The sequence below is a fragment of the Myodes glareolus genome, chromosome 14 (assembly GCF_982192425.1).
Source record: "Myodes glareolus chromosome 14, mMyoGla1.1, whole genome shotgun sequence".
Lineage (NCBI taxonomy): Eukaryota > Metazoa > Chordata > Mammalia > Rodentia > Cricetidae > Myodes > Myodes glareolus.
In genome coordinates this window covers 36,661,725-36,670,129 of record NC_142039.1, presented here as the reverse complement: position 1 = coordinate 36,670,129, position 8,405 = coordinate 36,661,725, and positions in this window count along the sequence as shown.

The window sequence follows — 8,405 nt, the reverse complement described above, 5'->3', positions numbered from 1 at the left end:
TTCTCAGATTGAGTGTTAAATTACAGCAATTTGGAATTCGTATTATATTCTCTCCTAGAGGTTTGTTTTGTTGCTGATTTTAAAAATTGTTTACATATATTTGTTTGTTAACTTGCTTCTTAATGATCTGCAATTCTTTCTTTTCAAAATATATGGCCATACTCTCTTCTATTTACTTTCTCACCCCTCTTCAATACTTCAAGGTAAATTCTTAAGAGTCCACTTCTCCATAACTCAGTGGTTAGCCAAAAGTCGGCCAGAGATGAGACTCAAGCTTCTGAAGCCAGTGGCTCTCCCAGCATTGGTCGGTGTGTCTGGGTATGACTCAAGGACACATTCCTGGCCAGGCCATTTTAATTCTTATTTTACTGCACACCGGTCTCCAACAAAATTCCTTGGTAAGGCTCCTATTGAGACAGGGATATCTAAATAGCTTATGTATCCTCAGGTCTTTTAGATGCAGCCAAGAATATGAAATGTCTCTAGTGCTCCTCCTTTACCATTTCTCTCTGTTAATTTTAGGTTAGCTCTCTAAGACACCTGCCGGCACTGCAGCTTCAGCCGATGAGAGCTGGTTTTCTCAAATCAGTTGCCTTTGAGATTGTTGGTTATGTTCATAACCGCTGCTCTGAATTAAGTTCTTCTCAGTCAGCACCTGTCTGACTGGTGAGACACACCGTGAAAACAAAGCTGTGTAACGTGAGTGGGAGCAGAAAAACCTCAGCAAAATTCCAAGCAAGAATACCAAGGGATGCTCTTTACTTTCCTACTCTGTCTAGTTTGCTCAGTTACCTTTGTTATATAGCCCAGGCCCACCTACCTAGCATGACACCTATCTAGAAAAGCTCACAGTGGGCTGGACCCACCTATATTATTTCATAAATTATTATTATTGTCATAATTGTTATTTCAATTAACAACTATAAACATGTCTCACAAATCAGGGCATAAGCTAATTTGCAATAGCCAGTTCCTTATTTTGGGTTCCCTTCTTTCAAATGACTCTAATTTATATCAAGCTGGCAGCCAAAGTTAAATATCATACCTACCTACTGGGATCTGGGAAACTAGAACTTCAGAGCTTGAAGACCTTAACTGGAGTGTAGGCACTCAACTTAGAAACTGTGATAGACTCAAGTTGATGTCCCTTCTGCTCAAATTGTTAGACTTGCCCCATACCATCCAGCCCCCAACAATGTATATTTCCCACCCACCTCTCATTTATGTGGAGGAACACTGCATTCCAATTTGAGAATGCACTTTTTTCCCTCCAAGCTTTGTGCAATTATTTAACGGTATTCTGTCTCACAAGGCAATACACCAATATTCTGGTAAATTCTGTACCAAGAGACTCACAAAGTTAATGGAGAATTTGGAGGGCAGGAAGTTCCTGATGGGCACCCTGGAGCATATCTCCATTTCCAGTGCTCTAGATGGATGCAGGAGTATGATGATTTCAAAGACAGCTTGGGCGACATCATGATGTCAAATCTAACAGCATCAACAAATAAAAATTAAACAAACAAACCAAAAACACTCTCCCCCGTAACATAAAAGTTGTTCTTGATGTGGAAGAATATGGGATTAGAGGACAGGAGAGGAAGGAGCTTTAGCAGACATGGGCCAACCATGTTCTTGTAGCACAGAGGTCTACGCTTCAGTAATGTATTTCTGTGACAATCTCAAATCATTATTAATCTCTGATGTTTTAATTACTGTATGTTTCCTCTAAACCTTTTGATAAAACCATTGTCTTTACCAGTCTGAATTTTTGTAGTTTTTAGTCATTTTAAGTTCATAAGCTGCTTAGACCAGTGATTGGAAATGAGAGAAACTATTGTCACGGAAATGTGGAATTGCAGGTACCAGATGATGGGACTCCATTATTTACAAAGTATTGGGAGAATAAATTACTCTTTGTGTGGTTAGGTGTGTTAATATGGTGCTATGGAACAGTTTCATGATGCAATAGTTTGTTGCAATTCTATGGAATTCAAATAATGACAGTTATAAATTATGAATTACTGGTTACTTCCACCTGACAAGTTCTATTAATTTAAATATGCTCAACTGGTGTCTTCAATACCTGCCATCTTCATTTTACCTTTTTAAATTTATTTTATAAATATGCTCTGAATTTTATGAAATACAACTGTTCAATTTCCTGGAAAGTAAGAAATAGTACAAAAGATTTGGAAAAATAAAAATGTGAAAACTGCCCACCATTTGGAAAGAAGATGTTATAGTACGCAATATCTTAGGTTGTTTTGTGGACCATTTTCTAGGAAGGATCCAATGAAAGAGCATGACTATTTTCATTATTTCTGCCAAAGAATGGCCTCCCGATTGTGGGTATTCCTGGAAGCTTCGATAAATGAAATTTTTAAGTGCTACATTTAGAAATAAATAAGACTTCTAATTTGGACATGGTATTCATGTTGAGAACTGTTAGATCATTCTAGGAAGTATGCATGTACTTCTAAGGGAAACGAGAGCACCTTTAGAGAAGTCAATCTAATATTTAAAGTGAATAAGCAGAGCTCACAGATATAAATACTCCAGTAAGGACAAGGTGCCAGGTCACATTCACACCCACATACAACAAAAAAGAAGGGAGGCTAGTAAGTGTCACCAAGGATGTGAGAAAATTGAAACCCTTACACCTTGCTAGTGGAAATGCACAATATAAAACGGAGCAAGCCCGCATGGGAAGCATAGTAGCTATTGCGTAAATCAGTCTGATGGTGCTTAGAAAGTTAAGCATATTCTTATATGCTTAGTTAAAATGGGCTGGTGGTACAGGCTTGGAATTCAAGCTATTCTGGGGATGGCCACAGAAAGCTCACAAGCTCAATGTCAGTGTGATCAACTTCATAAGACTCTATCTCCAAATGAACAAACAGAGGATTGGAGATATAGGTTCATGATTGAATATTAGCATACGAGCCCCTCTGCCAAATCTGTAAATCAGAAAAGAAAAATACTTAATGAATAATTTCCAGTGGCCCAGATATTATTCAGTTGAAATTGTTCTTAGAAAATTGAAAACATAAAATTTGTGTATGGATGATCATCAACAATATTTATAATAGCCAAAAAGGGAAATAACTCAACTCACTATTGATTGGTTAATGGCTAGAGAAAATGCTATATATCCATAATGTGGATGCACCTTGATGTATAGCTAAGGAAGTCATAAATGGAAGCCACACATTGTGTGAGTTCATTTGTATAGTGTGTCCAGTTAGACGAGTCTACACGTATGGAAATGTTAGTGCTTCTTAGCTCACAGAGATGATACAGAACTCTTTTTTTAAAAAAAATATTTATTTATTTATTATGTATACAATATTCTGTCTGCATGTATACCTGCAGGCCAGAAAAGGGCACCAGACCTCATTACAGATGGTTGTGAGCCATCATGTGGTTACTGGGAATTGAACTCAGGACCTTTGGAAGAACAGGCAATGCTCTTAACCGCTGAGCCATCTCTCCAGCCCATGGTACAGAACTCTTAACCGAAGAGTTTCTCTTTGAACTGTCAAAGTATATGGCTGTATTCTGTATAAACAAACTAAAAACTGTTTTTATTTTAAAGTGTATACTAAAATGCTGAATTTATTACATTTAAATTATGTCTAAAATATTTTCCAAATTTTCATTATGATAATGAAAGAGTCAAAAACATAAAAATTTCTGAAAGCCCTAGGTAGAATGAATAGTTCATATCATTATTATTTATTGTCCAAACCTGAGATGAATTTTTACTAGCTTCAGGATAGATGAAGGCTGAGTAAAATATCTGATTCGTTATTCACCAATGTGCAGCAATTGGATTAGGGAAGTAGAATGTGTCATTTTTCCTGCTGTTTTCTTTAGAAATGAATAAATAAAAAAAAAAACTGACCACAATAAAGCAGTAGTTCTCAAAGATTTTAATCACAGGACCACACTGTCTGCTTTTTTCTTTCTTTTCCCTCCTCCCACCCTTCTTCCCTTTCTTTTTTCAGTGTATGTATGATTGTGTATATAGATGCATGTGTGCGCATGCACACGGAAGCCAAATGACAATATCAGGTATTGCTCTTGAGGTGCAGCCCATCATTTCTTTGAGACAGGGTATCTCTCTAGCCTGAAGCTCACTGGAGAGGCTGTATTGGTTGGGCGGCAAGTCTAAGAGATCTACCTGTCTCTGCAGTAGATTGGCAAGTTCACACTTCCGTGCTCAGTCGTGCTTTATAACAGGGGTCCTAGGTTTGGGACTCAGGCCCCCGCGTTTGTTTGTGCTGTCAGTTATTGAACCATCTCCCTGGCTCTTAAAAATTACTGAAAACTGGAAAGAATTTTCATTTATTTTGATAATATCTATTTATATTCATTATGCAAGCCTTACAAACTGAGGGAATTAATTTTGACATCTTTTAATGAATTTTAAAATAGTGATAAATTCATTGTATGCTAATCATTTTCCAAATCTAAACTCTATTTTTCAAATAGAATAATTTTGAAGAATTATATTAATTTGTATTTTGACAAATTTCTTTAATATTCATTGAAGATAGTTGGAATCCTAAATCTACCACTTTATCTGTTGTGATACATTTATTTGAGCTTTATGCAGAAATTAAGAGTCATGTTGATGTGAAGTTAGGTATTATTTTCACCGTGTTTTAGGACAATGGGGATTACTCTTTGGTCCACATCAAAACCTGACAAGATGTGAAAGCTATAGTTTTGTAAGGCTTAGTTGGATTGAAGAATCAAAGTGCATGGTGGTAAACACATGAACTCACTACCTTGAAACCCATTCACGTGCTTCACACTTTGGATGGTTCTTCTGTTAACACATAATTACACAGCAGGAGGACTGATCATCTGGACACATCTTTTCAATGCTGGCCCATTACATAGTATGAAAATCATGTCAGGTATTTCAGCACTGACCTAATGAGGAAAAGGCTCTAAGAATGGACATTATTGACCTTTTGGTGATGGTAAGGTTGTGCAAAGTTCTGTTTTATTTTCTGAACATTCAAAAATTTTATTATTAACCATAAATTCTTTCAGCTGTTTCTTCGGCAGTGACAGGCTCACTTCATTCATTTCCTACAAAGTATGTGCTTGACAAGAGTGAAAAACTGAAGAACTCTAGATTGTCATTGTTTTTTCTTTTTCATGTTCGCAGCTTCAACAATCACAGAAGTGCTTTTCCTAAGACAATCTATTTTGGCATGCAGCCGAGGTACTTTATTTTTTTTTTTTAACGTCCCGGTTCACAGCACAAAACATTTCAAAAAAATGCACTCAAAAAAGATTCCATTTAGTACAATTAATATTTGTATCACTCCAATAAGAACTTTTAAACGAACACTGGCTGCTTCGTTTTGTTAAATTCCCGAGTGACTCCATGGGTGTTATATATGGGTGCCATTCGATGCCGTTATAATGACTTGTACCAAGACATCAGCAATTTCATCCACAGTTGCGTTTGTATCATGAGTGTAAATGTTAACACAGACAGTGCAATTATTAAGGCCTTAGGATGACAACACTGTAGTATTACACTAAAAATAATTTTGACCCTGCAGATTCCTTTATGGATCTCGGGGACCTTAGGGATTGGTAAAAGCACGATTTGATAAGAATTGGTGAGTGAGTGAGATTGAATGAGAAACTATATGCTTTTCCTCATGGAGTAACAGATTTTTGAGTCAGCATAAACACAAACCCACCACTTGATACAGTTATATACAGTCACATTATTATGGCATTATGAAGAGTAACAATGTAGGTAGAGGGTAGCCACTAGGCACTCTATCCTGACACATGGGCATTACCATGGAAAACCATGAGTGGGGCAACTGTATTAGCACCCCCTACGTTGGTTACCATCCTTTGTCAGGCATAGTTTCAGAGTGTCAGCAAGAGGATTGGGAAATGAGGAATTGATGCTACGTCAGTGAAGCCACAGTACATAAGTGAGGATGGTGGGACACGCCCTTAGTAATCTCAGGGTAGGAGAAACTGAGGTAAATGGATGTTTTTGCGATCAAGATAACCAAGGCTACTTAAGGAGTTCCAGGTCAGTCTCGACTGTGTAGTGAGATCTTGTCTAGCATCCCCACGCATGTAAACAGAAAACAAACAAAAGAAAAGTTACACAGGAAAAAAAAAATCTTAGTGTGACATGGTTCTTGAAACAATGACAGGAAAGTCAAAGAAAAAACACTGGAAGGTTCTGCAAATGGGGCCACAACATAGCACGCTTCACTTACAGCTGGTCTGAGAAAGATTTGGTGATCCATTTAAATGCGTTTATGAAAAATAGAACAGCATTCCTTTGGGTTTAGTAAATAATCTGGGTTACTTTTTTTTGGTAGATAAATTAATAATACAGCAGTATTAGGCCTGTATAAAGATGTCACAAAAAATGAAAATAAGTATTGTTGTGAATTCTATACAACAGAAAACCTGTAAATAGAATGTGTGCTAAACAGACAGAGAGGCATTAGAAAATTCATTTACAGACTTAACTCATAGACTTCCTATCGTGAGATCTGAAATCAGTATAGTAGGAAAAAAGGCCGAGGGGAGAGACAGCAGGATGACATGCAAAGCAGAGGTCCCTGAAATAAGAAAACATTTTAGTGGCAAATCAAAATGTGAAAAGTAACATTAGAGGATCAAAATATAGGTTGTTATTAATGTTTATGATAGTGAGGGGGCCAGATGAGCTAAACAAAGACACATTAATTAAACAAACACTGGTCAGAAATCAAGACTTTTTGAAGATGATATGAAAAGATTGTAAAATAAGCAAGGTTTAAGTTCAGGAGCATCCCTGAGAAAGGAAGACTGAGGGTCTTCATTCTAAGGAAATCAATGATGAGGCTCACCCTGGAGACACCTTAGACTTCTGTTTTAATAAAGAAGAAAAAGAGAATAATTATATAAGCATGCTCCTGGAAACAAAAATATGTTATCTAGAAAGAATAGCATTCTGGTTAGTTTCAAATTATCCTCATTGAGAAACTAATTTAGTCAGACATTTAAGTGGCCTCTGAAGAATTCGAGTCACAAGTTACATTAGAAAAATAATTTAGACAGCTAAGACATCTTTAACGCATAAAGGCAACAGAAATATATTAGATTAACAAGGGCTTAAACAGCATACCATTGACATGTGATTTTAAAAATTACTAAAAGGTAAAGATGAATGAAAATTTAAAAATAAAGAAAGAAGGCATCATTGACTTGGTGTACTATTTTTAAGTTTGAAGCAATTAAAGAGAGAGGATTGAGCAGTGAATCTAAATGTAGTTAAAGAATTGTATGCTAATAAAAACACTAAACAAAAAGGTTTCAGAATGAGAAGTATTTTCAATAGCAGTAAAATTTGTATGCAGCTCTAAATTACAGTTTTAGAATGAAGGATGTGTTGGTGGTTGCATGTTATATAAAGCACTATAAACTAACTTCATTTTTTTGGGACATAATCTCATCATACGCTTAGGTTAACCTCAAGGGCTTGGTCATCCAGTGTCTTGAGTATTAGGATTATGGGTGTGTGCCACCGTGTCAAATCCACCAAATATTATAGAGAGAAATATTTAAATTATTTCATTATATTCTTGACTACAATGACTAAAAACTAAAAGTCATATGTATATACATGCATATTTTAATGTTTACCAATTGAAGAACCTAAAGAAAGATGTAAAACTTCTCAACTTCTATAAAGACCAATTGAAAACCACACAAGAGGCAAAAAGCTCAACAAAAAGAAAGAATACTTTAAATTAAAAATTAAAAAGGTGTAAAACTAATAATAAAGTAAAAAACAAACAAATAACAAACAAAAAACCTGTATAAACCCGAGACAGCAAACTAAGATCAAATATACAGATGACATTAAACATATTTAAGTTTAGTTTTATTTACATATTATGTTGTACATATTTAATTTTATTATATATTTATATATTATATATTATGTTTAAAATTTTCATGAAATAATGTTGACTGCACTCTTGTACTGAATGAAAAGAAATTAGGTACTTAAAAGAAAAAGATATACTTAAAATATAAAAATAATAACATCAAAACATAAGGAATTATTGTCAGTAAAACTCATGGCAAAGTAGAAATATAGATAAGAACTGCTAAAAGGACAACATTCATTATATTTATTTAAAACTATAACCCAAATAAAATCTAAAAATTCTAAAATAGAAAATATAAGAAACTCAATTAGATAAATTTAAATCAACATTTGAAAAATATTTTGCATAAATCAGTCAACTGAAGATAGATTAAGGAACCTCAAAATAAATAATGACATTAAAAACATAAGTCATAATTTTAAATGTTTATTTTGTATAAATTTAGACTATACTATAATATCG